This window comes from Mixophyes fleayi, chromosome 2 (assembly GCF_038048845.1).
Source record: "Mixophyes fleayi isolate aMixFle1 chromosome 2, aMixFle1.hap1, whole genome shotgun sequence".
In the NCBI taxonomy this organism is placed as follows: Eukaryota; Metazoa; Chordata; class Amphibia; order Anura; family Limnodynastidae; genus Mixophyes; species Mixophyes fleayi.
The window spans coordinates 50,985,272-51,013,135 of record NC_134403.1 but is presented as its reverse complement, the minus strand read 5'-3'; the positions used below and the strand labels follow the sequence as shown (position 1 = coordinate 51,013,135).

Here is a 27,864-nt window from a genome sequence, read left to right as displayed (position 1 = left end):
CTTATATGCAAGTGACTTACACTGCAAAATGAAGTAAAAAAAAACCAAAAACTAATTTTCAGAACACAACGTCAACACCCTGTAATTTTATAAAACCCCAGCAAGGATTTAGCCAACCCTTAAACAAGAAAATTTAAAATCAAATGAATAAAAAACAAATTCACTGGTATTTCATAGCCCATTTCCTGTCCCCAACTTATCAAGCTAACATTACCCTCCATAACAAAATCCTGCAAACTTTTTTTTATATTACAGAGATTACAGAGTAGGATCTATGTCTGAGCAGATCTTTGATTGGGAACATGTGACATCCTCAAAGAAAGAAAAGTTAAAAATAATTTAAGATTTTGTGTTTTTCATTTATACAGTTTGATCCACTTCAAAATAAAGTTGTTGTTTTTTTAAAACAGTAACCTTATTGTGTAAAACTTATGTAAAGTATGAGATACGGGATGGACTTTCATAAAAATATGTCAGAAAGCAATTTGTGATACGTTGTTAAAAATAATTATTTCAGGTAGTAAGGTTTAAAGACACATTAATCCGGTTACATTACGGGACTTAACATAGTGACAAAGCCTTGGACTCATGGCCTTGCGTCTACCTGATACTTTATTTTGTTGTTCACTGCCAACAAAAGTGTGGAGAGTGCAGTCACTATAGTAGTAATGGACTGCACTACGCTGAGCCCATGACGAAAATACATGTAAGCCTGGAGACTATCTATAATATAAAAGCCTAGCGGCGTGTGTTAGTGTTAGTGTGTGTGTGGAAAAAACTATTTTCTCAGAAAGGGCTCATCCAATTGACCTGAAATTTGGTATACTGGCATTATTTGACAAAAAAATTAGAATAGTGAAGTCAGTTGACTTCCATCATCCCCCCTTCCCCCCGTGGTAGGGGTAGTAAAGGCTAAATTTACGAGTTGAGGGGTCAAACTCATTTTCGTGAGGTAATTTTACCTCATGAACACACATTAAAAAGGGCGCTTGCGTCGGGAAGTAACGCTCTTCCCCTGAGGAGGCCTGGGCTAGGCCCAAATGCATGACAAGAACCTTTTTAAGACCTTAAGTAGCTTGATTTGACTAGAATGCATGAGTATCATGCACGGGTTAACTTGTTATTAAATAAAGAGAAAGATGGACATTTGACAGTTCCATGTCTGGGTTCTTTTTAATCGGAGAAGACTTGTATGCAGTGGTCGGCTTGGGTAAACTTTGTAAATAGACCAAAATCAGCCTCAAGTATTATAGCGCAACATTTAATTCAGGTGCTGGATAAGATTAATTTCTGTGCTCATAGCAGCCACAAAAGCAGTTAATACTTGTATGGGAATATGTTTTAGGTTACATTCTATTGCAATATTAATGTTTTTTTTCAATTTCAAGCCATTAGTTCTTAACCTGTAAGTCATTATCTCTGTACATAGTTTATTAAAATATTAACATGTACATTTCAAGTTTAATATACTTGATTATACACAAGAGCTCTGCAAAGTGAGGATCATTTAAACACCTGTTAAAAAAAAACCCCTTGATTTAAAACACTTATCCGATTGTATTCTCTGAACCAGAATAATTTTGTCAACATATGAAAATAAATCTTTTCATAAAAACAAAGCACACAACACAGGTAGTTTATAATAACTTTATACATTTTAATAGACATTTGCAGACAAAACTGATGAGAAAAAAAACAAAATAAAAAACATACAAATTTCAAGTCAAGTCAGGAAATGTACAAACCAGGCCTCAATCAATGGGAAACCAACATACATAATGCAATGTAGTCAACCTGTTGCCTACACATCCATTTTGTGAGCAGCCCATCAGTTTAATAGAAACCAGCAAAGCCAATGATTACGAATAAATTGACCAACCACATACTCACGAATATTAGCATTGTCCACAAACTGGCTACCACCAACGTGGGCAAAGTGACGGGTCCTCCTTAAACACTGTGTGCTCTGCATTCTTCCTTAAGCACACTTCATTTTTGTACCTTGAAAAATCTTTCAGGCTAGAGTACGACACATACCAGCCATTACAAAATGAGTCATGTAGTTTAGCAATGCATCAGAACCCTCATGAAAAGATCAAATAAAAACCAAAAGGATTAAAAATTGCCATTCACATAAAACAAAGCAGGACCAGTAATATGATCACACACTTCCAATTTCTGCACAGTTACTTCCTTGGCAGAACTATCCATATGTCACTGCTACAGTTACACTTAACAGATAATAGACAGGTAGTATTTTCGCCAGGCTCAATGACCGACAAATATAAAAATCCGACTTTCACAAAGGTCTCCACCACTAAATTACGTCATTTGTAATGGACAAAGTGCAAATGACGCTTTTAAAGCAGCAATGCCCGGACTCGCTGCCTGTATAATGTAATCCAGGTGGCGGATCTGCCCATTGGCGCTTTGAAAGCGTCATTTGCACTGTGTCCATTACTAGTGAAGTAATTTAGTGTTGGAGACCTTTGTGGAAGTCCAATTTTACATTTGGCGGTCATTGAGCCTCGCGAAAATAGTACCTGTCTATTATCTGTTAAGTGTCATTGGCGCAGTTATAATCTTCATGATTTTCTAAGTGTCGCTCTTATACTCTTCGGTATTGTAATGTCGCTGTATACTGTGTCGGCATTTGGAGAGCGGAAAAAAGACTACCAATAATCACTAGATATTTCCCTAGCTCAGAAAGGGTCTGGACTTGTTCTAGTAATGCTTTCACTTGCCTATCAGTACTAACAGATCCAGTGTAACCTGGATAGAACAGTCACTTGCATAGAAGCAGTTAGTCCTGGCTTACACTGCAAATGAAGTAAAGAAACTGATCTTCAGAACACAACTTCAACACCCTGTAATTTCAGAAAACCTCAGCAAGGATCTCACTTCAAAATAAAGTTGTTGTTTTTTTTAAAAAAAGTAATCTTATTGTGTAAAACTTATGTAAAGTATGAGATACGGAATGGATTTTCATAGAAATATGTCAGAAAGCAATTTGTGATACATTGCTAAAAATGATTACTTCAGGTAGTAAGGCTTAAAGACACATTAATCCGGTTACATTAATGAACTTAACATAGTGACAGCCTTGGACTCATGGCCTTGAGTCTACCTGATACTTTATTTTGTTGTTCACTGCCAACAAAAGTGTGGAGAGTGCAGTCACTATAGTAGTAATGGACTAGACTACACTGAGCCCATGACGAAAATGCATGTAAGCCTGGAGAGTATTAAGTAAAGAGTTAAAATCCGTGTTAAAATTACCGTACTAACGGTAATAGCTGCATTATTCTCACAAGTAACACAGTCCATTGAATTCCCTCTTATATTGCAAAATCTAAACACTTTATTTATACTCCTCCTCCAGCATAATACTTGGGTTACAGATAATAAAGTAACACTCCCCCCCTATCAGAGCTCCATTCTCCACCCCAGTCACACTGTAAATTAATCTCAGCTCATCCCAGGCATATGTTGCTAAGCAAACCTTCCGAGTGTATCTCATCTGGGTCCTAATGACAGGCCACACATTGTCACCAGTTGTGAACAACAATGCCATTGGGGGAAGTTACAATGGGAAGATGTTCACATCTAGTGGGGTGTGACAATCACTTGACAGGAAGTTTCCGTAGTGTAGTGGTTATCACGTTCGCCTCACACGCGAAAGGTCCCCGGTTCGAGACCGGGCGGAAACATGTTTTCTTACTTTTACTTAGTTTAATCTTTCTCAACAAACTTAAACCTCCTTCACCCGATGGAACCCAACACTCCCAACTGTAAACTGATCGCAGGTCATTTAACATCTTGTCTCTCAACTTAGATGAGCCAATCATACTGGGTTACCTAGAGGGGATTCCCAAACCATTGCCAGCCCTCAAATGATGTACAGACAATGAGCCATGGATCTTGAGAACACAACTTCAACACCCTGTAATTTCATAAAACCTCAGCAAGGATCTAGCCAACCCTTAATAATTTTTATATCTTTCTAGATTGTTAATTATGCAGCATACATTAGTGATTACAGAGTAGGATCTATGTCTGAGAAGATCTTTGATTGGGAACATGTGACATCCTCAAAGAAAGAAAAGTTAAAAATAATTTAAGATTTTGTGTTTTTCATTTATACAGTTTGATCCACTTCAAAATAAAGTTGTTGTTTTTTTAAAACAGTAACCTTATTGTGTAAAACTTATGTAAAGTATGAGATACGGGATGGACTTTCATAGAAATATGTCAGAAACCAATTTGTGATACGTTGTTAAAAATAATTATTTCAGGTAATAAGGTTTAAAGACACATTAATCTGGTTACATTACAGGACTTAACATAGTGACAAAGCCTTGGACTCATGGCCTTGCGTCTACCTGATACTTTATTTTGTTGTTCACTGCCAACAAAAGTGTGGAGAGTGCAGTCACTATAGTAGTAATGGACTGGACTACGCTGAGCCCATGACGAAAATACATGTAAGCCTGGAGACTATCTATAATATAAAAGCCTAGCGGCGTGTGTTAGTGTGTGTGTGTGTAAAAAACTATTTTCTCAGAAAGGGCTCATCCAATTGACCTGAAATTTGGTATACTGACATTATTTGACAAAAAAAATTAGAATAGTGAAGTCAGTTGACTTCCATCATCCCCCCTTCCCCCCGTGGTAGGGGTAGTAAAGGCTAATCCAATTGACCTGAAATTTGGTATACTGACATTATTTGACAAAAAAATTAGAATAGTGAAGTCAGTTGACTTCCATCATCCCCCCTTCCCCCCGTGGTAGGGGTAGTAAAGGCTAAATTTACGAGTTGAGGGGTCAAACTCATTTTCGTGAGGTAATTTTACCTCATGAACACACATTAAAAAGGGCGCTTGCGTCGGGAAGTAACGCTCTTCCCCTGAGGAGGCCTGGGCTAGGCCCAAATGCATGACAAGAACCTTTTTAAGACCTTAAGTAGCTTGATTTGACTAGAATGCATGAGTATCATGCACGGGTTAACTTGTTATTAAATAAAGAGAAAGATGGACATTTGACAGTTCCATGTCTGGGTTCTTTTTAATCGGAGAAGACTTGTATGCAGTGGTCGGCTTGGGTAAACTTTGTAAATAGACCAAAATCAGCCTCAAGTATTATAGCGCAACATTTAATTCAGGTGCTGGATAAGATTAATTTCTGTGCTCATAGCAGCCACAAAAGCAGTTAATACTTGTATGGGAATATGTTTTAGGTTACATTCTATTGCAATATTAATGTTTTTTTTCAATTTCAAGCCATTAGTTCTTAACCTGTAAGTCATTATCTCTGTACATAGTTTATTAAAATATTAACATGTACATTTCAAGTTTAATATACTTGATTATACACAAGAGCTCTGCAAAGTGAGGATCATTTAAACACCTGTTAAAAAAAAACCCTTGATTTAAAACACTTATCCGATTGTATTCTCTGAACCAGAATAATTTTGTCAACATATGAAAATAAATCTTTTCATAAAAACAAAGCACACAACACAGGTAGTTTATAATAACTTTATACATTTTAATAGACATTTGCAGACAAAACTGATGAGAAAAAAAACAAAATAAAAAACATACAAATTTCAAGTCAAGTCAGGAAATGTACAAACCAGGCCTCAATCAATGGGAAACCAACATACATAATGCAATGTAGTAAACCTGTTGCCTACACATCCATTTTGTGAGCAGCCCATCAGTTTAATAGAAACCAGCAAAGCCAATGATTACGAATAAATTGACCAACCACATACTCACGAATATTAGCATTGTCCACAAACTGGCTACCACCAACGTGGGCAAAGTGACGGGTCCTCCTTAAACACTGTGTGCTCTGCATTCTTCCTTAAGCACACTTCATTTTTGTACCTTGAAAAATCTTTCAGGCTAGAGTACGACACATACCAGCCATTACAAAATGAGTCATGTAGTTTAGCAATGCATCAGAACCCTCATGAAAAGATCAAATAAAAACCAAAAGGATTAAAAATTGCCATTCACATAAAACAAAGCAGGACCAGTAATATGATCACACACTTCCAATTTCTGCACAGTTACTTCCTTGGCAGAACTATCCATATGTCACTGCTACAGTTACACTTAACAGATAATAGACAGGTAGTATTTTCGCCAGGCTCAATGACCGACAAATATAAAAATCCGACTTTCACAAAGGTCTCCACCACTAAATTACGTCATTTGTAATGGACAAAGTGCAAATGACGCTTTTAAAGCAGCAATGCCCGGACTCGCTGCCTGTATAATGTAATCCAGGTGGCGGATCTGCCCATTGGCGCTTTGAAAGCGTCATTTGCACTGTGTCCATTACTAGTGAAGTAATTTAGTGTTGGAGACCTTTGTGGAAGTCCAATTTTACATTTGGCGGTCATTGAGCCTCGCGAAAATAGTACCTGTCTATTATCTGTTAAGTGTCATTGGCGCAGTTATAATCTTCATGATTTTCTAAGTGTCGCTCTTATACTCTTCGGTATTGTAATGTCGCTGTATACTGTGTCGGCATTTGGAGAGCGGAAAAAAGACTACCAATAATCACTAGATATTTCCCTAGCTCAGAAAGGGTCTGGACTTGTTCTAGTAATGCTTTCACTTGCCTATCAGTACTAACAGATCCAGTGTAACCTGGATAGAACAGTCACTTGCATAGAAGCAGTTAGTCCTGGCTTACACTGCAAATGAAGTAAAGAAACTGATCTTCAGAACACAACTTCAACACCCTGTAATTTCAGAAAACGTCAGCAAGGATCTCACTTCAAAATAAAGTTGTTGTTTTTTTTAAAAAAAGTAATCTTATTGTGTAAAACTTATGTAAAGTATGAGATACGGAATGGATTTTCATAGAAATATGTCAGAAAGCAATTTGTGATACATTGCTAAAAATGATTACTTCAGGTAGTAAGGCTTAAAGACACATTAATCCGGTTACATTAATGAACTTAACATAGTGACAGCCTTGGACTCATGGCCTTGAGTCTACCTGATACTTTATTTTGTTGTTCACTGCCAACAAAAGTGTGGAGAGTGCAGTCACTATAGTAGTAATGGACTAGACTACACTGAGCCCATGACGAAAATGCATGTAAGCCTGGAGAGTATTAAGTAAAGAGTTAAAATCCGTGTTAAAATTACCGTACTAACGGTAATAGCTGCATTATTCTCACAAGTAACACAGTCCATTGAATTCCCTCTTATATTGCAAAATCTAAACACTTTATTTATACTCCTCCTCCAGCATAATACTTGGGTTACAGATAATAAAGTAACACTCCCCCCCTATCAGAGCTCCATTCTCCACCCCAGTCACACTGTAAATTAATCTCAGCTCATCCCAGGCATATGTTGCTAAGCAAACCTTCCGAGTGTATCTCATCTGGGTCCTAATGACAGGCCACACATTGTCACCAGTTGTGAACAACAATGCCATTGGGGGAAGTTACAATGGGAAGATGTTCACATCTAGTGGGGTGTGACAATCACTTGACAGGAAGTTTCCGTAGTGTAGTGGTTATCACGTTCGCCTCACACGCGAAAGGTCCCCGGTTCGAGACCGGGCGGAAACATGTTTTCTTACTTTTACTTAGTTTAATCTTTCTCAACAAACTTAAACCTCCTTCACCCGATGGAACCCAACACTCCCAACTGTAAACTGATCGCAGGTCATTTAACATCTTGTCTCTCAACTTAGATGAGCCAATCATACTGGGTTACCTAGAGGGGATTCCCAAACCATTGCCAGCCCTCAAATGATGTACAGACAATGAGCCATGGATCTTGAGAACACAACTTCAACACCCTGTAATTTCATAAAACCTCAGCAAGGATCTAGCCAACCCTTAATAATTTTTATATCTTTCTAGATTGTTAATTATGCAGCATACATTAGTGATTACAGAGTAGGATCTATGTCTGAGAAGATCTTTGATTGGGAACATGTGACATCCTCAAAGAAAGAAAAGTTAAAAATAATTTAAGATTTTGTGTTTTTCATTTATACAGTTTGATCCACTTCAAAATAAAGTTGTTGTTTTTTTAAAACAGTAACCTTATTGTGTAAAACTTATGTAAAGTATGAGATACGGGATGGACTTTCATAGAAATATGTCAGAAACCAATTTGTGATACGTTGTTAAAAATAATTATTTCAGGTAATAAGGTTTAAAGACACATTAATCTGGTTACATTACAGGACTTAACATAGTGACAAAGCCTTGGACTCATGGCCTTGCGTCTACCTGATACTTTATTTTGTTGTTCACTGCCAACAAAAGTGTGGAGAGTGCAGTCACTATAGTAGTAATGGACTGGACTACGCTGAGCCCATGACGAAAATACATGTAAGCCTGGAGACTATCTATAATATAAAAGCCTAGCGGCGTGTGTTAGTGTGTGTGTGTGTAAAAAACTATTTTCTCAGAAAGGGCTCATCCAATTGACCTGAAATTTGGTATACTGACATTATTTGACAAAAAAAATTAGAATAGTGAAGTCAGTTGACTTCCATCATCCCCCCTTCCCCCCGTGGTAGGGGTAGTAAAGGCTAATCCAATTGACCTGAAATTTGGTATACTGACATTATTTGACAAAAAAATTAGAATAGTGAAGTCAGTTGACTTCCATCATCCCCCCTTCCCCCCGTGGTAGGGGTAGTAAAGGCTAAATTTACGAGTTGAGGGGTCAAACTCATTTTCGTGAGGTAATTTTACCTCATGAACACACATTAAAAAGGGCGCTTGCGTCGGGAAGTAACGCTCTTCCCCTGAGGAGGCCTGGGCTAGGCCCAAATGCATGACAAGAACCTTTTTAAGACCTTAAGTAGCTTGATTTGACTAGAATGCATGAGTATCATGCACGGGTTAACTTGTTATTAAATAAAGAGAAAGATGGACATTTGACAGTTCCATGTCTGGGTTCTTTTTAATCGGAGAAGACTTGTATGCAGTGGTCGGCTTGGGTAAACTTTGTAAATAGACCAAAATCAGCCTCAAGTATTATAGCGCAACATTTAATTCAGGTGCTGGATAAGATTAATTTCTGTGCTCATAGCAGCCACAAAAGCAGTTAATACTTGTATGGGAATATGTTTTAGGTTACATTCTATTGCAATATTAATGTTTTTTTTCAATTTCAAGCCATTAGTTCTTAACCTGTAAGTCATTATCTCTGTACATAGTTTATTAAAATATTAACATGTACATTTCAAGTTTAATATACTTGATTATACACAAGAGCTCTGCAAAGTGAGGATCATTTAAACACCTGTTAAAAAAACCCCCTTGATTTAAAACACTTATCCGATTGTATTCTCTGAACCAGAATAATTTTGTCAACATATGAAAATAAATCTTTTCATAAAAACAAAGCACACAACACAGGTAGTTTATAATAACTTTATACATTTTAATAGACATTTGCAGACAAAACTGATGAGAAAAAAAACAAAATAAAAAACATACAAATTTCAAGTCAAGTCAGGAAATGTACAAACCAGGCCTCAATCAATGGGAAACCAACATACATAATGCAATGTAGTAAACCTGTTGCCTACACATCCATTTTGTGAGCAGCCCATCAGTTTAATAGAAACCAGCAAAGCCAATGATTACGAATAAATTGACCAACCACATACTCACGAATATTAGCATTGTCCACAAACTGGCTACCACCAACGTGGGCAAAGTGACGGGTCCTCCTTAAACACTGTGTGCTCTGCATTCTTCCTTAAGCACACTTCATTTTTGTACCTTGAAAAATCTTTCAGGCTAGAGTACGACACATACCAGCCATTACAAAATGAGTCATGTAGTTTAGCAATGCATCAGAACCCTCATGAAAAGATCAAATAAAAACCAAAAGGATTAAAAATTGCCATTCACATAAAACAAAGCAGGACCAGTAATATGATCACACACTTCCAATTTCTGCACAGTTACTTCCTTGGCAGAACTATCCATATGTCACTGCTACAGTTACACTTAACAGATAATAGACAGGTAGTATTTTCGCCAGGCTCAATGACCGACAAATATAAAAATCCGACTTTCACAAAGGTCTCCACCACTAAATTACGTCATTTGTAATGGACAAAGTGCAAATGACGCTTTTAAAGCAGCAATGCCCGGACTCGCTGCCTGTATAATGTAATCCAGGTGGCGGATCTGCCCATTGGCGCTTTGAAAGCGTCATTTGCACTGTGTCCATTACTAGTGAAGTAATTTAGTGTTGGAGACCTTTGTGGAAGTCCAATTTTACATTTGGCGGTCATTGAGCCTCGCGAAAATAGTACCTGTCTATTATCTGTTAAGTGTCATTGGCGCAGTTATAATCTTCATGATTTTCTAAGTGTCGCTCTTATACTCTTCGGTATTGTAATGTCGCTGTATACTGTGTCGGCATTTGGAGAGCGGAAAAAAGACTACCAATAATCACTAGATATTTCCCTAGCTCAGAAAGGGTCTGGACTTGTTCTAGTAATGCTTTCACTTGCCTATCAGTACTAACAGATCCAGTGTAACCTGGATAGAACAGTCACTTGCATAGAAGCAGTTAGTCCTGGCTTACACTGCAAATGAAGTAAAGAAACTGATCTTCAGAACACAACTTCAACACCCTGTAATTTCAGAAAACCTCAGCAAGGATCTCACTTCAAAATAAAGTTGTTGTTTTTTTTAAAAAAAGTAATCTTATTGTGTAAAACTTATGTAAAGTATGAGATACGGAATGGATTTTCATAGAAATATGTCAGAAAGCAATTTGTGATACATTGCTAAAAATGATTACTTCAGGTAGTAAGGCTTAAAGACACATTAATCCGGTTACATTAATGAACTTAACATAGTGACAGCCTTGGACTCATGGCCTTGAGTCTACCTGATACTTTATTTTGTTGTTCACTGCCAACAAAAGTGTGGAGAGTGCAGTCACTATAGTAGTAATGGACTAGACTACACTGAGCCCATGACGAAAATGCATGTAAGCCTGGAGAGTATTAAGTAAAGAGTTAAAATCCGTGTTAAAATTACCGTACTAACGGTAATAGCTGCATTATTCTCACAAGTAACACAGTCCATTGAATTCCCTCTTATATTGCAAAATCTAAACACTTTATTTATACTCCTCCTCCAGCATAATACTTGGGTTACAGATAATAAAGTAACACTCCCCCCCTATCAGAGCTCCATTCTCCACCCCAGTCACACTGTAAATTAATCTCAGCTCATCCCAGGCATATGTTGCTAAGCAAACCTTCCGAGTGTATCTCATCTGGGTCCTAATGACAGGCCACACATTGTCACCAGTTGTGAACAACAATGCCATTGGGGGAAGTTACAATGGGAAGATGTTCACATCTAGTGGGGTGTGACAATCACCTGACAGGAAGTTTCCGTAGTGTAGTGGTTATCACGTTCGCCTCACACGCGAAAGGTCCCCGGTTCGAGACCGGGCGGAAACATGTTTTCTTACTTTTACTTAGTTTAATCTTTCTCAACAAACTTAAACCTCCTTCACCCGATGGAACCCAACACTCCCAACTGTAAACTGATCGCAGGTCATTTAACATCTTGTCTCTCAACTTAGATGAGCCAATCATACTGGGTTACCTAGAGGGGATTCCCAAACCATTGCCAGCCCTCAAATGATGTACAGACAATGAGCCATGGATCTTGAGAACACAACTTCAACACCCTGTAATTTCATAAAACCTCAGCAAGGATCTAGCCAACCCTTAATAATTTTTATATCTTTCTAGATTGTTAATTATGCACCATACATTAGTGATTACAGAGTAGGATCTATGTCTGAGAAGATCTTTGATTGGGAACATGTGACATCCTCAAAGAAAGAAAAGTTAAAAATAATTTAAGATTTTGTGTTTTTCATTTATACAGTTTGATCCACTTCAAAATAAAGTTGTTGTTTTTTTAAAACAGTAACCTTATTGTGTAAAACTTATGTAAAGTATGAGATACGGGATGGACTTTCATAGAAATATGTCAGAAACCAATTTGTGATACGTTGTTAAAAATAATTATTTCAGGTAATAAGGTTTAAAGACACATTAATCTGGTTACATTACAGGACTTAACATAGTGACAAAGCCTTGGAGTCATGGCCTTGCGTCTACCTGATACTTTATTTTGTTGTTCACTGCCAACAAAAGTGTGGAGAGTGCAGTCACTATAGTAGTAATGGACTGGACTACGCTGAGCCCATGACGAAAATACATGTAAGCCTGGAGACTATCTATAATATAAAAGCCTAGCGGCGTGTGTTAGTGTGTGTGTGTGTAAAAAACTATTTTCTCAGAAAGGGCTCATCCAATTGACCTGAAATTTGGTATACTGACATTATTTGACAAAAAAAATTAGAATAGTGAAGTCAGTTGACTTCCATCATCCCCCCTTCCCCCCGTGGTAGGGGTAGTAAAGGCTAAATTTACGAGTTGAGGGGTCAAACTCATTTTCGTGAGGTAATTTTACCTCATGAACACACATTAAAAAGGGCGCTTGCGTCGGGAAGTAACGCTCTTCCCCTGAGGAGGCCTGGGCTAGGCCCAAATGCATGACAAGAACCTTTTTAAGACCTTAAGTAGCTTGATTTGACTAGAATGCATTAGTATCATGCACGGGTTAACTTGTTATTAAATAAAGAGAAGGATGGACATTTGACAGTTCCATGTCTGGGTTCTTTTTAATCGGAGAAGACTTGTATGCAGTGGTCAGCTTGGGTAAACTTTGTAAATAGACCAAAATCAGCCTCAAGTATTATAGCGCAACATTTAATTCAGGTGCTGGATAAGATTAATTTCTGTGCTCATAGCAGCCACAAAAGCAGTTAATACTTGTATGGGAATATGTTTTAGGTTACATTCTATTGCAATATTAATGTTTTTTTTCAATTTCAAGCCATTAGTTCTTAACCTGTAAGTCATTATCTCTGTACATAGTTTATTAAAATATTAACATGTACATTTCAAGTTTAATATACTTGATTATACACAAGAGCTCTGCAAAGTGAGGATCATTTAAACACCTGTTAAAAAAAAACCCCTTGATTTAAAACACTTATCCGATTGTATTCTCTGAACCAGAATAATTTTGTCAACATATGAAAATAAATCTTTTCATAAAAACAAAGCACACAACACAGGTAGTTTATAATAACTTTATACATTTTAATAGACATTTGCAGACAAAACTGATGAGAAAAAAAACAAAATAAAAAACATACAAATTTCAAGTCAAGTCAGGAAATGTACAAACCAGGCCTCAATCAATGGGAAACCAACATACATAATGCAATGTAGTAAACCTGTTGCCTACACATCCATTTTGTGAGCAGCCCATCAGTTTAATAGAAACCAGCAAAGCCAATGATTACGAATAAATTGACCAACCACATACTCACGAATATTAGCATTGTCCACAAACTGGCTACCACCAACGTGGGCAAAGTGACGGGTCCTCCTTAAACACTTTGTGCTCTGCATTCTTCCTTAAGCACACTTCATTTTTGTACCTTGAAAAATCTTTCAGGCTAGAGTACGACACATACCAGCCATTACAAAATGAGTCATGTAGTTTAGCAATGCATCAGAACCCTCATGAAAAGATCAAATAAAAACCAAAAGGATTAAAAATTGCCATTCACATAAAACAAAGCAGGACCAGTAATATGATCACACACTTCCAATTTCTGCACAGTTACTTCCTTGGCACAACTTTCCATATGTCACTGCTACAGTTACACTTAACAGATAATAGACAGGTAGTATTTTCGCCAGGCTCAATGACCGACAAATATAAAAATCCAACTTTCACAAAGGTCTCCACCACTAAATTACGTCATTTGTAATGGACAAAGTGCAAATGACGCTTTTAAAGCAGCAATGCCCGGACTCGCTGCCTGTATAATGTAATCCAGGTGGCGGATCTGCGCATTGGCGCTTTGAAAGCGTCATTTGCACTGTGTCCATTACTAGTGAAGTAATTTAGTGTTGGAGACCTTTGTGGAAGTCCAATTTTACATTTGGCGGTCATTGAGCCTCGCGAAAATAGTACCTGTCTATTATCTGTTAAGTGTCATTGGCGCAGTTATAATCTTCATGATTTTCTAAGTGTCGCTCTTATACTCTTCGGTATTGTAATGTCGCTGTATACTGTGTCTGCATTTGGAGAGCGGAAAAAAGACTACCACCGATCACTACATATTTCCCTAGCTCAGAAAGGGTCTGGACTTGTTCTAGTAATGCTTTCACTTGTCTATCAGTACTAACAGATCCAGTGTAACCTGGATAGAACAGTCACTTGCATAGAAGCAGTTAGTCCTGGCTTACACTGCAAATGAAGTAAAGAAACTGATCTTCAGAACACAACTTCAACACCCTGTAATTTCAGAAAACCTCAGCAAGGATCTCACTTCAAAATAAAGTTGTTTTTTTTTTTTAAAAAGTAATCTTATTGTGTAAAACTTATGTAAAGTATGAGATACGGAATGGATTTTCATAGAAATATGTCAGAAAGCAATTTGTGATACATTGTTAAAAATGATTACTTCAGGTAGTAAGGCTTAAAGACACATTAATCCGGTTACATTAATGAACTTAACATAGTGACAGCCTTGGACTCATGGCCTTGAGTCTACCTGATACTTTATTTTGTTGTTCACTGCCAACAAAAGTGTGGAGAGTGCAGTCACTATAGTAGTAATGGACTAGACTACACTGAGCCCATGACGAAAATGCATGTAAGCCTGGAGAGTATTAAGTAAAGAGTTAAAATCCGTGTTAAAATTACCGTACTAACGGTAATAGCTGCATTATTCTCACAAGTAACACAGTCCATTGAATTCCCTCTTATATTGCAAAATCTAAACACTTTATTTATACTCCTCCTCCAGCATAATACTTGGGTTACAGATAATAAAGTAACACTCCACCCCTATCAGAGCTCCATTCTCCACCCCAGTCACACTGTAAATTAATCTCAGCTCATCCCAGGCATATGTTGCTAAGCAAACCTTCCGAGTGTATCTCATCTGGGTCCTAATGACAGGCCACACATTGTCACCAGTTGTGAACAACAATGCCATTGGGGGAAGTTACAATGGGAAGATGTTCACATCTAGTGTGGTGTGACAATCACCTGACAGGAAGTTTCCGTAGTGTAGTGGTTATCACGTTCGCCTCACACGCGAAAGGTCCCCAGTTCGAGACCGGGCGGAAACATGTTTTCTTGCTTTTACTTAGTTTAATCTTTCTCAACAAACTTAAACCTCCGTCACCCGATGGAACCCAACACTCCCAACTGTAAACTGATCGCAGGTCATTTAACATCTTGTCTCTCAACTTAGATGAGCCAATCATACTGGGTTACCTAGAGGGGATTCCCAAACCAATGCCAGCCCTCAAATGATGTACAGACAATGAGCGATGGATCTTGAGAACACAACTTCAACACCCTGTAATTTCATAAAACCTCAGCAAGGATCTAGCCAACCCTTAATAATTTTTATATCTTTCTAGATTGTTACTTATGCAGCATACATTAGTGATTACAGAGTAGGATCTATGTCTGAGCAGATCTTTGATTGGGAACATGTGATATCCTCAAAGAAAGAAAAGTTAAAAATAATTTAAGATTTTGTGTTTTTCATATACACAGTTTGATCCACTTCAAAATAAAGTTGTTGTTTTTTTAAAACAGTAACCTTATTGTGTAAAACTTATGTAAAGTATGAGATACGGGATAGACTTTCATAGAAATATGTCAGAAAGCAATTTGTGATACGTTGTTAAAAATAATTATTTCAGGTAGTAAGGTTTAAAGACACATTAATACGGTTACATTACGGGACTTAACATAGTGAGAAAGCTTTGGACTCATGGCCTTGAGTCTACCTGATACTTTATTTTGTTGTTCACTGCAAACTAAAGCTGGGTACACACTACACTGTTTTCGTCCAATAATCGGCTCAAACAGCCGACATACGACCGCTCGTCCAAAAGTCGGGTCAGTTTTTACAGTGACACGATGGTCGAAAGTCTGCCCAAATGGACTATTATCGCCTCATTTGGTTGGTCGTACCGTTTAATATTTTCGGTCCAATCTCGTTTCCCCTGTGTAGTGTGTATAAACTTCCGATCGATCCACGACAATCCTCCGGTACTTCCTCGACCTGGGGGGCGTGTGTATGTTAATTTTTTATGTCAATCCCAGTCCCACATGGTGCAGAATCCGCACATCACTGTGTTTTGTATCGATGTATATTGCACCTGTCTGGCTGCAGACCATTACACTTGTGTAAAGCACGTGTGTTATTACCCTTTGCGTCTATGTCAGCAATGTATTCATATTTACTCTTTATACACTTATACCTTTATAACCTATTAAAGTTATATTAACCTTTATTAACTTATAATCGTGAAGTACTCAGAATAAACCACACAGTGTTCTAGCAACATTTTTATTGCTGGAAAAGGTACAAAAATTTTAACACACATAGAAAGATCCGCATGAGAAGTGAGCGCGCCCATACCAATCAGAGAGCTGAATACTGCAGAGTATTATTTTTAGTATTTAGTATAAAGGTGCTACTGGTTTGTGGCAGAACAGGTCTTGATGTCGTTTCTATTCCCTTTGATTTCTTTATCTACGAAACAAGGAAATAAAAAATGTTTATCATTTAACTTCTATATCTGTAATTTATATTCAACGACATAAATACTCTCATTTTCTCACCTTGCACACTGCTCGAGATCAGTTTATATTTTGGTCCCTGTGGCGAAATCGCAATAATAGTGGGCTTAACCTCTGTACATTCTGGAAAACAGGCTCCATTTTGGTTATTATAACAGTACAGGTATGTGCCCAAAGCATTTACATGTCTACACATGTTCACTGAAATACCTTCGTGTAGAACTTCTTTAGTATATTTTTCTTTTTTCTTTTCTTTTTAAATTTTTCCTTGTTTGCTAACAGGTGTAACATTAGTGGTATCAGTGGTATCTAAACAGGCCTTCTCACCATTAATTCTTTGTTCTGACATAAAAATTAGGTTATAAATTAGCCTTTTACATTGCTTTATGTGACACTACATCTACACTACAGGTACACTACATGTGCTACTGACCTTTTTCAATGTCGTTGTCGTCCTGGCCCAGTACTTTGACCATCATCTCCACCTCTCTTGGGCTCATTGGATTTGCTCTTTGCTCTTCTTGAGTATCTCCATCCCCCACCTTAACTTTTACAACATTTTTTGGCCCTTCCAGCACCATCTCTGACTCTATCTCCGTCTCCGTCTCCAAAGCTGCAACCCCCACTGACACCTTCTCACTCGCTATCTTCTGACGCTCCTCGGCACCAAACAGGTTCCTCTGTCATTTTATACACTCAGACATGGGCGTTTGTTTCTGCTGTGGACCAATCAGAGATGATGCACGCCGAGAATGGAGCATTCCATTACATACAAAGGGATTTTATTATTAGGGAATATTCATTGCATTCCACTTTAGCAGTTAAATGTTTTTCTAAATTTAATGTATATTACTAAACTTCTATTTTATAGAAATGAATGAAGAGACAGTGTAGTCTTCTCTTTTTAGGCAGCTTTTGGGAGTTAACTATAGCGAAAGCTCTGCCCCTTTATGCTAATGTCTTTGGTATCTCGTACATTTTCCGCAAATGTCGATTCAGTGTGGAAATCATTGCTCACGACAACATGGCTGTAAAAAGTCGCTACTGGGACGTCCGCTCTTCCCTTTATCGTCCTAAACAAGGCTAGTGTGTATGCAGTCCATGGACCGAGCTATCAGACCATCGATCGCATGTAAAATCGCTCAGCATAAAAAGTTGGTCGAAATTTCTGTAGTGTGTACCCAGCTTAAAGTAAGAGTGGAGAGTGCATTCACTATAGTAGTAATGGACTGGACTACGATGAGCCCATGACGATAATGCATATAAGCCTGGAGACTATTATTAAATAAAGAAAAAGATGGAAATTTGAGAGTTCCATGTCTGGGTTCTTTTTAATCGGAGAAGACATGTATGCAGTGGTCGGCTTGGGTAAACTTTGTAAATAAACCAAAATCAGTATCAAGTATTATAGCGCAACATTTAATTCAGGTGCTGGATAAGATTAATTTCTGTGCTCATAGCAGCCGCAAAAGTAGTTAATACTTGTATGGGAATGAGTTTTAGGTTACACTCTATTAATTAACTCCATATTAATGTTGTTTGTTTTCAATGTTAAGCCATTAGTTCTTAACCTGTAAGTTATTATCTCTGTACGTACTTAACAAGTACATTTCAAGATAAAATTACTTGATTAAACACAAGAGCTCTGCAAAGTGAGGATGATTTGAACTCCAGTTAAAAAAAACCCTTGATTTAAAACACTTATCGGATTGAATTCTCTGAACCCGAATAGTTTTTTCAACACATGAAAATAAATCATTTCATAAAAACAAAGCACACAACACAGGTATTTTATAATAACTTTATACATTTTAATAGACATTTGCAGACAAAACTGATGAGAAAAAACCCCAAACAAAAAACATACAAATTTCAAGTCAAGTCAGGAAATGTACAAACCAGGCCTCAATCAATGGGAAACCAACATACATAATGCAATGTAGTAAACCTGTTGCCTACACATCCATTTTGTGGGCTGAACCAGTATACAGCCCATCAGTTTAATAGAAACCAGCAAAGCCAATGATTACGAATAAATTGACCAACCACATTCTCACGAATATTAGCATTGGCTACCAGCAACGTGGGCAAAGTGACGGGTTCTCCTTAAACACTCTGTGCTCTGCATTCTTCCTTAAGCGCACTTCATTTTTGTACCTTGAAAAAGGTTTCAGGCTAGAGTACGACACATATCAGCCATTACAAAATGAGTCATGTAGTTTAGCAATGCATCAGAACCCTCATGAAAAGATCAAATAAAAACCAAAAGGATTAAAAAAATTGCCATTCACATAAAACAAAGCAGGAGCAGTAATATGATCACACACTTCCAATTTCATGCACACGATACTTCCTTGGCACAACTATCCATATGTCACTGCTCAGCAGAGCTGCTAACACATAGCCTAACATGCAAAATATAAACAAAAAGTGCTTTAAATAAATATTGCCGGTAACGGAACATACATTTTAGAATAAATCAGTGTAGTAATATAATCACAAAAGGTATACAACAGAATATATGTGCATTCTTGCCATACTGTACTAAAATGGAGCACATTACTACAATTTCTAATTAAGTTTATTGGAAGGTGTATGATTCACACACTATAGAAAAAAAGTAATGACTGTTCTTCGGCATGTAGTACTTAACCACAGCCTGAGACTCGTCTCTGGTGGAGCGGTTAAGTGTGCTGGTCTTGAGGCAGGAATTACTTCCTGAGGTAGATTGCAAGGAGCAACTATTGTCCGTGGGTCGGTTATGGCCATTTGCCTGTTGTGACTGCGGCACAGAATTTTCAGGAAGTTTCCGTAGTGTAGTGGTTATCACGTTCGCCGCGAAAGGTCCCCGGTTCGAAACCGGGCGGAAACATGTTTTTCAGTTTTGTTTTTTTTTATTTATTTCTTTTTCTTTGCAAGCTTATAACCTCTTCCCTAAAAAAAAAAAGAAGTGCCATTTTTTTATTCATTATTGTCCAGTATTCATATTTCTTCACTTTATATGTATTCTATTTTATTTGAAAGCTTAATATTTTCTATTCTGTTTCACAGCTCTCTTTTCCACCTTACATCTTTAACTGAAATTGATTAGTTTCCCCTCATCCAGACTCCTGCCACAAAAACTATCACCTAGTGAGAATAGGTTACTCTTTCACTTTAATGTAACTCCCTGTTACTGTGTGTGTGTGGTTCTGGGATATATGGCATACTTGCCTACTCTCCCGATTTTTGGGGAATCCTTCCGGAAGATTAGGCACCGTCCCAGACCGTGATGGAGGTGGGGCTTAACGATGCAATTTTGCGTCATTAAGCTCCATCCCTGCAATGAAATGCTGTGAAATTTCCCAGCAGTGGGAGGGGCCATGGTGCCACCAAGCACCCTCCAACTGCGTCACATGACCTCTCCTCCAGGATTTCTCTTGGGTGTGGGCATAAGTGTCCAGAAGTTCCCCGTATATGCAGGTTTTACAGCAAAGTCTGTTAAGTGTGGACACAGGTGTTGCATATTGGTGCAATAGTTGTCGCAGTAGTTTGCATGGGGGGGAATTCAATTGACGGAGATACTCGTGATGTATCAGGGCCTGAGCACTATTACCGTTACTACGGTAATTACCACGCTGATTTTTGCTCATATCTCTTAGAGCCACGAGCAGAAATCAGTGTTAAAATTACCGTACTAATTGTAATAGCTCGCAGCCTGCATTATACAAGTAACATGGTTCATTAAATTCCCTCATATATTGCAAAATCTAAACACTTTATTTATACTCCTCCTCCAGCATAATACTTGGGTTACAGATAATAAAGTAACACTCCCCCCCCCCTCCTATCAGAGCTCCATTCTCCAAGCCAGTCACACTGTAAATTAATCTCAGCTCATCCCAGCCATATGTTGCTAAGCAAACCTTCCGAGTGTATCTCATCTGGGTCCTAATGCCAGGCCACACATTGTCACCAGGAGGTGTGAATAACAATGCCATTGGGGGAAGTTACATTAATTTATGTACAGCTGCACCTACATAAAAATGGGAGGATGTTCACATCTAGTGGGGTTTGACAATCACATGATAGGAAGTTTCCGTAGTGTAGTGGTTATCACGTTCACCTAACACGCGAAAGGTCCCCGGTTCAAAACCGGGCGGAAACAGGTTTTCTTACTTTTACTTAGTTTAATCTTTCTCAAGAAGCTTAAACCTCCGTCACCCGATGGAACCCAACACTCCCAACTGTAGACTGATCTCAGGTCATTTAACATCTTATCTCCCAACTTAGATGAGCCAATCATACTGGGAAACCTAGAGGGGATTCCCAACCCATTGCCAGCCCTCAAATTATGTACAGACAATGAGCCATGGACTTGGACTAGCTCCCCCTGCACCCATACTTCTTCAGCATGGGAACTCAGGGCGGTGTACGAATCAGTGCCCAGAAGTCAGAGGAGGTTCAACTGTACCAGGTGGGAATTACTGTTCCTTCTGAACGGTCACATTTGAGAAAGGAGGAAGACGCTATCCTTCACTGTTGCTCTCTGTGCTCCTAGGAAAGCCTCCAGGACTTTTACAACAGTGTGTGCCCCGCCTAGGGTGCAAGTCCTAAGTCCTAATCCTCATAACAGTATTGGAGGAAAAGGGTATATGCCCCGAGAGCACAGCACTGGTGTGCCACGTTACCTGGGCAGCCACAGGAGCACTCTTGAGACCGTGTCCAACCATGCATTGTAATAGATATCATTACGGGTGTGGTATGTTTGTTTTGCTCTCTAAATGCAGAAACAGCATACAGCGACATTACAATACCGAAGAGTATAAGAGCGACACTTAGAAAATCTCGAAGATTATAACTGCGCCAGTGATACACTTAACAGATAATAGACAGGTACTATTTTCGCCAGGCTCTCCATAATGAATAACAATGCCATTGGGGGAAGTTACATTAATGTATGTACAGCTGCACCTACATAAAAATGGGAGGATGTTCACATCTAGTGGGGTGTGACAGTCACATGACAGGAAGTTTCCGTAGTGTAGTGGTTATCACGTTCGCCTAACACGCGAAAGGTCCCCGGTTCGAGACCGGGCGGAAACATGTTTTTCGGTTTTATTTTTTTAAAATTATTTCTCTTTCTTTGCAAGCTTATAACCTCTTCCCTAAAAAAAAAAAAGAAGTGCCATTTTTTAATTCATTATTGTCCAGTATTCATATTTCTTCACTTTATATGTATTCTATTTTATTTGAAAGCTTAATATTTTCTATTCTGCTTCACAGCTCTTTTTTCCACCTTAAATCTTTAACTGAAATTGATTAGTTTCCCCTCATCCAAACTCCTGCCACAAAAGCTATCACCTAGTGAGAATAGGTTACTCTTTCACTTTAATGTAACTCCCTGTTACTGTGTGTATGTGGTTCTGGGATATATGGCATACTTGCCTACTCTCCCGAATTTTAGGGCATCCTTCCGGAAGATTAGGCACCGTCCCAGACTGTGATGGAGGTGGGGCTTAATGATACAATATTGCGTCATTAAGCTCTGCCCCTATGAAATGCCGTGAAATTTCCCAGCAGTGGGAAGGATCATGGTGCCACCACACACCCTGAAAGTAACGCGGCCTGTGCACTATTACCGTTACTACGGTAATTTGCACGCTGATTTTTGCTCACATCTCTTATAGCCACGAGCAGAAATCTGTGTTAAAATTACCGTACTAACGGTAATAGCTGCATTACTCTCACAAGTAACACGGCCCATTGAATTCCCTCTTATATTGCAAAATCTAAACACTTTATTTATACTCCTCCTCCAGCATAATACTTGGGTTACAGATAATAAAGTAACACTCACCCTATCAGATCTCCATTCTCCACCCCAGTCACACTGTAAGCTAATCTCTGCCATATGTTGCTAAGCAAACATTCCAAGTGTATCTCATCTGGGTCCTAATGCCAGGCCACACATTGTCACCAGGAGGTGTGAACAACAATGCCATTGGGGGAAGTTACATTAATGTATGTACAGCTGCACATACATAAAAATGGGAGGATGTTCACATCTAGTGGGGTGTGACATGAACAAAACAGGAAGTTTCCGTAGTGTAGTGGTTATCACGTTCGCCTAACACGCGAAAGGTCCCCGGTTCGAGACCGGGCGGAAACATGTTTTCTTACTTTTGCTAATTTTAATCTTTCTCAACAAGCTTAAACCTCCGTCACCCGATGGAACCCAACTGTAGACTGATCTCAGGTCATTTAACATCTTATCTCCCAACTTAGATGAGCCAATCATACTGGGAAACCTAGAGGGGATTCCCAACCCATTGCCAGCCCTCAAATTATGTACAGACAATGAGCCATGGACTTGGACTAGCTCCCCCTGCACCCATACTTCTTCAGCATGGGAACTCAGGGCGGTGTACGAATCAGTGCCCAGAAGTCAGAGGAGGTTCAACTGTACCAGGTGGGAATTACTGTTCCTTTTGAACGGTCACATTTGAGAAAGAAGGAAGACGCTATCCTTCACTGTTGCTCTCTATGCTCCTAGGAAAGCCTCTAGGACTTTTACACCAGTGTGTGCCCCGCCTAGGGTGCAAGTCCTAAGTCCTAATCCTCATAACAGTATTGGAGGAAAAGGGTATATGCCCTGAGAGCACAGCACTGGTGTGCCACGTTACCTGGGAAGCCACAGGAACACTCTTGAGACCGTGTCCAACCATGCATTGTAATAGATATCATTACGGGTGTGGTATGTTTGTTTGGCTCTCTAAATGCAGACACAGCATACAGCAACATTACAATACCAAAGAGTATAAGAGCGACACTTAGAAGATCACGAAGATTACAACTGCACCAATGATACAGTTAATAGACAGGTACTATTTTCGCCAGGCTCAATGACCAGCAAATGTAAAATCCGACTTTCACAAAGGTCTCCACCACTAAATTATGTCACTTGTAATGGACACAGTGCAAATGACACTTTTGAAGCAGCAATGCCCGGACTCGCTGCCTGTATAATATAATCCAAGCGCGGGTCCGCCCATTGCTTTGAAAAGCATCATTTGCACTGTGTCCACTGGCGAAAATAGTACCTGTGTATCATCTTTTACGTGTACATTTTATCATAGGCGCAGTCATAATCTTCATGATTTTCTAAGTGTCGCTCTTATACTCTTCGGTATTGTAATGTCACTGTATGCTGTGTCGGCATTTGGAGAGCTGTAAAAAAGACTACCACTGATCACTACATATTTCCCTAGTTTAGAAAGGGTCTGGACTGTTCTAGCAATGCTTTCCCTTGCCTATCAGTACTAACAGATCCAGTGTAACCTGGATATAACAGTCAGGACTAACCGCTTATATGCAAGTGACTTACACTGCAAAATGAAGTAAAAAAAAAACAAAAACTAATTTTCAACTTCAACACCCTGTAATTTTATAAAACCCCAGCAAGGATCTAGCCAACCCTTAAACAAGAAAATTTAAAATCAAATGAATAAAAAACAAATTCACCTGGTATTTCATAGCCCATTTCCTGTCCCCAACCTATCAAGCTAACATTACCCTCCATAACAAAATCCTGCAAACTTTTTTTATATGTTTCCAGATTGTTACTTATGCAGCATACATTAGTGATTACAGAGTAGGATCTATGTCTGAGCAGATCTTTAATTGGGAACATGTGACATCCTCAAAGAAAGATAAGTTAAAGATTATTTAAGATTTTGTGTTTTTCATATATAGTTTGATCCACTTCAAAATAAAGTTGTTGGTTCTTTTTAAAAAGTAATCTTATTGTGTAAAACTTATGTAAAGTATGAGATACGGGATGGACTTTCATAGAAATGTCAGAAAGCAATTTGTGATACGTTGCTAAAAATGATTATTTCCGTGGAGAGTGCAGTCACTATAGTAGTAATGGACTGGACTACACTGAGCCCATGACGAAAATGCATGTAAGCCTGGAGACTATTATTAAATAAAGAGTTAAAATCTGTGTTAAAATTCCATACTAAGAGTGATAGATGCATTACTCTCACAAGTAACATGGCCCATTGAATTCCCTCTTATATTGCAGAATCTAAACACTCTATTTATACTCCTGCTCCAGCATAATACTTGGGTTACAGATAATAAAGTAACACCCCCCCCCCCCCCTATCAGAGCTCCATTCTCCACCCCAGTGAGACTCTAAGCCAGTGGTTCCCAAACTGTGTGCCGCAGCCCCCTGGGGTGCCGTGGCGATCTCAAAGGGGTACCAGCGGCCGGGGCAGGTGATAAGCAAGGCAGGGGACTACTTTTTTAATTATTTTTGCTTAGGGGTGCCTTGAAAACATTATGGAGAGCCTAAGGGTGCCTCGAACTGAGAAAGTTTGAAATCCACTGCTCTAAGCTAATCTCAGCTCATACCAGCCATATGTTGCTAAGCAAACATTCCCATTGTATCTCATCTGGGTCCTAACGCCAGGCCACACATTGTCACCAGGAGGTGTGAACAACAATGGAAGTTACATTAATGTATGTACAGCTGCACCTACATAAAAATGGGAGGATGTTCACATCTGGTGGGGTGTGACAATCACATGACAGGAAGTTTCCGTAGTGTAGTGGTTATCACGTTCGCCTCACACGCGAAAGGTCCCCGGTTCGAAACCGGGCGGAAACATGTTTTCTTACTTTTACTTAGTTTAATCTTTCTCAACAAACTTAAACCTCCTTCACCCGATGGAACCCAACACTCCCAACTGTAAACTGATCGCAGGTCATTTAACATCTTATATCTCAACTTAGGTGAGCCAATCATACTGGGTCACCTACAGGGGTTTCCCAAACCATTGTCAGCCCTCAAATGATGTACAGACAATGAGCGATAGATCTTGAGAACACAACTTCAACACCCTGTAATTTCATAAAACCTCAGCAAGGATCTTGCCAACCCTTAATAATTTTTATATCTTTCTAGATTCTTACTTATGCAGCATACATTGGTGATTACAGAGTAGGATCTATGTCATACCAGCCATATGTTGCTAAGCAAACATTCCCATTGTATCTCATCTGGGTCCTAATGCCAGGCCACACATTGTCACCAGGAGGTGTGAATAACAATGACATTGGGGGAAGTTAGATTAATTTATGTACAGCTGCACCTACATAAAAATGGGAGGATGTTCACATCTAGTGGGGTGTGACAATCACATGACAGGAAGTTTCCGTAGTGTAGTGGTTATCACATTCGCCTAACACGCGAAAGATCCCCGGTTTGAGATCGGGCGGAAACAGGTTTTCTTACTTTTACTTAGTTTAATCTTTCTCAAGAAGCTTAAACCTCCGTCACCCGATGGAACCCAACACTCCCAACTGTAGACTGATCTTAGGTCATTTAACATCTTATCTCCCAACTTAGATGAGCCAGTCATACTGGAAAACCTAGAGGGGATTCCCAACCCATTGCCAGCCCTCAAATTATGTACAGACAATGATCCATGAACTTGGGCTAGCTCCCCCTGCACCCATACTTCTTCAGCATGGGAACTCAGGGCGGTGTATAAAACAGTGCCCAGAAGTCAGAGGAGGTTCAACTGTACCAGGTGGGAATTACTGTTCCTTTTGAACGGTCACATTTGAGAAAGGAGGAAGACGCTATTCTTCACTGTTGCTCTCTATGCTCCTAGGAAAGCCTCTAGGACTTTTACACCAGTGTGTGCCCCGCCTAGGGTGCAAGTCCTAAGTCCTAATCCTCATAACAGTATTGGAGGAAAAGGGTATATGCCCTGAGAGCACAGCACTGGTGTGCCACGTTACCTGAGAAGCCACAGGAACACTCTTGAGACCGTGTCCAACCATGCATTGTGATAGATATCATTACGGGTGTGGTATGTTTGTTTGGCTCTCTAAATGCAGACACAGCATACAGCAACATTACAATACCAAAGAGTATAAGAGCGACACTTAGAAGATCACGAAGATTACAACTGCACCAATGATACAGATAATAGACAGGTACTATTTTCGCCAGGCTCAATGACCAGCAAATGTAAAATCCGACTTTCACAAATGTCTCTACCACTAAATTATGTCACTTGTAATGGACACAGTGCAAATGACACTTTTCAAGCAGCAATACCCGGACTCGCTGCCTGTATAATATAATCCAAGCGGCGGGTCCGCCCATTGCTTTGAAAAGCATCATTTGCACTGTGTCCACTGGCGAAAATAGTACCTGTCTATCATCTGTTACGTGTACATTTTATCATAGGCGCAGTCATAATCTTCATGATTTTCTAAGTGTCGCTCTTATACTCTTCGGTATTGTAATGTCGCTGTATGCTGTGTCTGCATTTGGAGAGCTGTAAAAAAGACTACCACCGATCACTACATATTTCCCTAGCTCAGAAAGGGTCTGGACTGTTCTAGTAATGCTTTCCCTTGCCTATCAGTACTAACAGATCCAGTGTAACCTGGATATAACAGTCAGGACTAACCGCTTATATGCAAGTGACTTACACTGCAAAATGAAGTAAAAAAAAAACAAAAACTAATTTTCAACTTCAACACCCTGTAATTTTATAAAACCCCAGCAAGGATCTAGCCAACCCTTAAACAAGAAAATTTAAAATCAAATGAATAAAAAACAAATTCACCTGGTATTTCATAGCCCATTTCCTGTCCCCAACCTATCAAGCTAACATTACCCTCCATAACAAAATCCTGCAAACTTTTTTTATATGTTTCCAGATTGTTACTTATGCAGCATACATTAGTGATTAAAGAGTAGGATCTATGTCTGAGCAGATCTTTAATTGGGAACATGTGACATCCTCAAAGAAAGATAAGTTAAAAATTATTTAAGATTTTGTGTTTTTCATATACAGTTTGATCCACTTCAAAATAAAGTTGTTGGTTCTTTTTAAAAAGTAATCTTATTGTGTAAAACTTATGTAAAGTATGAGATACGGGATGGACTTTCATAGAAATGTCAGAAAGCAATTTGTGATACGTTGCTAAAAATGATTATTTCCGTGGAGAGTGCAGTCACTATAGTAGTAATGGACTGGACTACACTGAGCCCATGACGAAAATGCATGTAAGCCTGGAGACTATTATTAAATAAAGAGTTAAAATCTGTGTTAAAATTC

General features: G+C 38.8%; 8 non-coding genes across 8 annotated transcripts; all 8 read left to right on the top strand.

Annotated features, from left to right (window-relative positions):
• The first annotated feature begins 3,637 nt into the window (after positions 1–3,637).
• Positions 3,638–3,710, top strand: TRNAV-CAC (transfer RNA valine (anticodon CAC)). The gene has a single exon. It is a non-coding gene; the product is annotated as a tRNA-Val (tRNA).
• Positions 3,711–7,527: 3,817 nt separating this feature from the next.
• On the top strand, positions 7,528–7,600 carry TRNAV-CAC (transfer RNA valine (anticodon CAC)). The gene has a single exon. It is a non-coding gene; the product is annotated as a tRNA-Val (tRNA).
• Positions 7,601–11,417: 3,817 nt separating this feature from the next.
• On the top strand, positions 11,418–11,490 carry TRNAV-CAC (transfer RNA valine (anticodon CAC)). Its single transcript has one exon. It is a non-coding gene; the product is annotated as a tRNA-Val (tRNA).
• A 3,701-nt stretch (positions 11,491–15,191) lies between these two features.
• Positions 15,192–15,264, top strand: TRNAV-CAC (transfer RNA valine (anticodon CAC)). Its single transcript has one exon. It is a non-coding gene; the product is annotated as a tRNA-Val (tRNA).
• Positions 15,265–20,809: 5,545 nt separating this feature from the next.
• Positions 20,810–20,882, top strand: TRNAV-AAC (transfer RNA valine (anticodon AAC)). Its single transcript has one exon. It is a non-coding gene; the product is annotated as a tRNA-Val (tRNA).
• Positions 20,883–21,747: 865 nt separating this feature from the next.
• TRNAV-AAC (transfer RNA valine (anticodon AAC)) lies at positions 21,748–21,820 on the top strand. Its single transcript has one exon. It is a non-coding gene; the product is annotated as a tRNA-Val (tRNA).
• Positions 21,821–22,813: 993 nt separating this feature from the next.
• TRNAV-AAC (transfer RNA valine (anticodon AAC)) lies at positions 22,814–22,886 on the top strand. Its single transcript has one exon. It is a non-coding gene; the product is annotated as a tRNA-Val (tRNA).
• A 2,432-nt stretch (positions 22,887–25,318) lies between these two features.
• Positions 25,319–25,391, top strand: TRNAV-CAC (transfer RNA valine (anticodon CAC)). Its single transcript has one exon. It is a non-coding gene; the product is annotated as a tRNA-Val (tRNA).
• Positions 25,392–27,864: the final 2,473 nt, after the last annotated feature.